We start from the raw sequence: 4439 nt of genomic DNA on the forward strand, positions 1-4439 counted from the left end.
AACATCAGGGTCTTTTCCAGGGAGTCTTCCCTTCTAATGAGGTGGCCAAAGTATTGGAGCCTCAGCTTCAGGATCTGTCCTTCCAGTTGTAGCAGGAACCCCCCACCCCAATCATTCAGTTTGTACAAACTTCACACACTACATATGCCACACTTCTGTTATAAATTCATAGAAAAATCAACCATACATCGGATTTGCACTGTTCCATTTTTATTTTACTCCATATGACAAGGACTATCAAAGGGGCGTGGCTTGGTTCTGGTCAGCCATAATCCCTTCACCATCCCAGCACATCCACAGGAGCCCTGCCCAGTTGCTATGCCAACCCTGATGGTCCTAGACAGAAGCCCATCAAGATCACAAAGAACTTGCATATGGGAGTGGATTCAGCATGGACTGAAACAAAGGACAATGATCAGATCTTCCCTCTGGGGGCAGGAAACTGCCAACTCCCCTTTGTCTCCTGGAAGTGACTCATGGGGAGGGGGAAAGGAGGAACCAGCCAGGTGACAGGACACTCAGGTTACCACCACAACTCCTCCCTCAACCCCTCCTTTCTGTAATGTATGCATGATGTCAACCCCTCCTTTCTGTAATGTAGGCATGATGTTTCTGGGGGTGGGCTTGACCTAGAGGATGGGAATTTCAAAAGTTTTTATAAGGTCTTGCACACCATCTTTCTGGGTCTTTCCTCTCTCTTGCAAGTGAGGGGAACACCCTGTTGCAACAGTTCAGTAAAGGCCAAGCCTACAGGCTGCTGTTTTGCTCCACGTTATCCTGGTTGGTGTCTTTGTTTTTGTCCAAGGGAGCCCTCGGATTTTTCCGGTAACACAGTGAGCACTCAGGGCTGATTTCCTTAAGAATGGAGAGGTTTGATCTTCTTACAGTCCATGGGACTCTCAAGAGTCTCCTCCAGCACCATAATTCAAAAGCATCAATTCTTCGGCGATCAGCCTTCTTTATGGTCCAGCTCTCACTTCCATACATCACTACTGGGAAAACCATGGCTTTAACTATACGGACCTTTGTTGGCAAGGTGATGTCTCTGCTTTTTAAGACGCTGTCTAGGTTTGCCATCGCCTTTCTCCCAAGGAGCAGGCGTCTTTTAATTTCGTGACTGCTGTCACGAAATTTATTATTATTATTATAAGGTAAACGCCACCAGTGTGGTGGCGGTTCTACCGATGAAAGGCCAAGGGTTTTGCCCGGGGATGGGGAAGGTTTGTCTTTTGGCTTGAAGCGTGAAGTTGAGTTCGGAGTTAACCACACAGCTAACCAATTATTTTAGGAAGGCAAGTCCAATACCAACTGCCCAAATTTGGCACGCAAAAAGCCCTAGAAGCCAACCGTAATTGCTAAATTGGAATTCACGGCACCTAGCACTTTAACTCAATTGATTTAAATTAACTTACTCTGGGTCACACCAGTTAAATTCACAACTTGACTGTAGGAAACCTTAGCTTTAAATTAACTCCCTTTGCATGAGAACCAATTAAAGTAAGGAATTGACCGCAGAAAAACCTAACCCTCAGCCACAAAAAATCAATTAAATCCCTCCTGATCACGACTAAATTCCTAGCACTTTTGTAACTCCACAGAGAAAGCGCCCTTATAACAACCCCCCTGAGCAGCCGTGTGGCAAGCAAGCACCCCCCCCCCCGGACAGCAGTTGAACCAAAAAATTGCGCTTGCCAGAACCTAATTAAATCAAATGCCTTATGCTGAAACTCCGCCCTTGTCCTTATGTTCTTATAATTAAAGCGCAATGAGAAATTGAAGCCGATAAGCTAGGGGTGGAGTCTATTAGCCTCTCCCAAGATGGTGCCGATAATCCCCGTAGCCGAGGAGCCACGTGGTTTGCCTACAATGGCGATGCTGAGGAGCCACGTGGTTTACTCAGAATGGCGACGCTGCGTCGTGCCACCCCGGCAAGCGAAAAATTAATATAACAGCTCGAATCGGTCAGCGGTAGCCCTACCGCGCCGCTGCCCCTTTTTTCCTCCGTTCGGCTTTTCGTGAGGGAATTTAGCCCCAAAGCCCCAAGAACGCTGCGCAAGACAAACCTGAGGCGGGGAATTGCCACACTTTAAATGGCCGCCTTGATCAACCCCCTAACACACGTGGGGCACCCACGTGGGCCTACAGCGAGCGACGCTGTGCCGTGTAACCTAGGCAACCGGGAGAGGGAATTCCCTCAATAACCGAAGAACACCCGTACGCGCCGCTTAATAAAAATTAAACCAGTTTACAAGAAAGGGGGACAGTCCCGCAGCCCGTTAAACAATTAACCCAATTGGGCCGCCCGAAACAAATCCAGCCCCCGAGCAGTGCTCCCGAATACGTTACCACCTCAGACGGAGGGTGCTTAGCCGCCCAGGAAGCGGCAGGCAGGCGCCCGGGGAAGGTAAGGTGATGCCGAGATAAAGCACCTCGAGTGCCGTTTCCACGCCGATGTCGTTGCACGCTCTGAATACGCTTCCGCCAGCGACAACAGGGAAAAAGCAGCGAAAACAACCCTAAAAATCAAAACCTCCCAGCGATTTCAGCTCTGAACACGGGGGGGGGGGGGATATCTGGCAAGAGCCTGGTCGCCATGAGGCCAGGAGCCCATTGGCTGGTGGCCGCGATCTGCCGGTCGGAGCCGAAAAAGAGAGCTCGCGGAGGCAAAAAGAGAGCTCGCTAGCGATCCGAAGGAGATCCAAATGAAAGTGACCCGAAGCAACCCAAGCCCAGCCAGAACCCTGCTCGTGATTTCAGCTCTTTCAAAGGCGTCCGGCAGCGGCTTCTTCGGCAAGGCGGCAGTGCACGGATGGCCTGGCGCGCCCGGTGGGCTCGGAGGGCTACGCACGGGTCGCGGGTGAAAAGATAGACCGACTAAGAAGCGAGCGGAGAAGCAGTGCGAAAACTGGAGCAAAAGCAGCAAGGATAAAACGGCAAACGGCAGCTTCGCAGAACGATCCAAACCGCAGCAGCTGGAACGGGGCAGAGAGGAAAATCTCCGGGTGCGCCAGCCTTAAGTGTGCTAGGCCACACCTCCCCAGCCCGCCGATTGGCTGGCCGGGTCGGTGACGCGCCCGAGGATTCCCCTGCTCTCGCGGGGCTGTGAGCCAGCCCCGCGTGCGTGGGGAGGGGGTGGGCCCGCAGCCCCACCTCCTCTCCAGCTCAGAAGTGGCTTTCCTTACATATACTTTAAAGGTGGAAGAAGGAAGTATAGTCCTATTTCTGTAAGTGGCACAGAGGTCTTTCCACTCCTGTGATTTACATGCTCTGAGAGATGGGATCTGTTTTGATATTTAAATTTTAAAAGGCTGGAGTGGAACCGGAGATTGACCATCTTCTTAGCCTGGGGAGCCACATTCTGGTTAAAGGAGGCCAGGATTAGCCCCCAAGGCCTGGGGTGTCCCTCCTCCCCTGTAGTAGGACTTGGAATCCAGGAGAAAACTCTTGGAATAGCCTTGCCAGGTGCTCAGGGAGGGACTCACCTGTCCCCATGTCCTTCCCTTTGGAGATGTGCTGCAAACTGTGTTGGAATGTGACATCAAGCTTTATTTACAGCAGAAAATAACAAAGAAACATGGTGTAGTGAAGTTAGTACATTTCAAGAAGCTGTTCCTTGGTCAAGCAGAGAATAAGGCCTTGTGGGAAATCAGGAAGCCACAAGAATTAGGGGAATTAGGTCGTGTTGCTTTAAGCCGCAGACCAGCAGGCTCCAAGGGTGTGAAAGGTTTATTATGGGAAAGGAATTCTCTGGGTAATGTGAAGGCTTGACACCTGTGATGGAAGTTATGCACATTCAAGCGGTGATGTTATCTATCTTTTAATTGCCCAAAGGAGGTGCATCTGCATAAGCTCAACGGAAGGGAGGAAACACCTTTGATCTAGGCTCTGGAGCCTTAATTGGCCCAGCTGTCACAAGTTAAAATTATTAGCCCACAAGCTGGTCATTGGAGAATTTGAATGTAGCCAAGGATTGTGATTGGACCTGGGGGTTCTGGTTCCACGTGCAAATTGGGAATAAAAGATCTTGAGAATGGCTGGAAAGGCGCCTTCTGCAATCCGCAAATCCGCTCGGCTGCTGCTAACGTTCCACCTGGCAGCCGTCCTTTATTCTTTTGTGATGAAGATTTTCTAAGACTTCTGAATGCGGATCACTGAAGGACTCTGAACTATCCTATCTTGGGCTGTGGCTTCAAGTAACCCTGGGATGGGGGAGTGGTGGCAGCCTTACCAGTTCTGTTTTGTCCTGATTCTGAAAAAGTAAAGGGTCTGCTCGCCCTGCTCCTGACACCTGGTCTGGCCGGAGAGCAAAGACAGGTGAGGGAGGGGCAAATGGTTGGGGACCCGTTTACCACACATGGCGTGAGCTGTCTTCCACAGCCGTCTCCTCCTCGGTCAGAGAAAAGAGAACAAAGGATGGAAGTGATTTACAGACTGACTTC

At 50.6% G+C, this 4439-nt stretch overlaps 1 long non-coding RNA gene across 1 annotated transcript; it reads left to right on the forward strand.

Annotated features, from left to right (window-relative positions):
- Positions 1–1211: 1211 nt before the first annotated feature.
- On the forward strand, positions 1212–2560 carry LOC308475695. Its single transcript, XR_013985369.1, has 2 exons — positions 1212–1852; positions 2150–2560. It is a non-coding gene; the product is annotated as an uncharacterized lncRNA (long non-coding RNA).
- The last annotated feature ends 1879 nt before the right edge of the window (positions 2561–4439 follow it).

Source organism: Podarcis pityusensis (assembly GCF_964106645.2).
Source record: "Podarcis pityusensis genome assembly, chromosome: 4".
Classification (NCBI taxonomy): Eukaryota; Metazoa; Chordata; class Lepidosauria; order Squamata; family Lacertidae; genus Podarcis; species Podarcis pityusensis.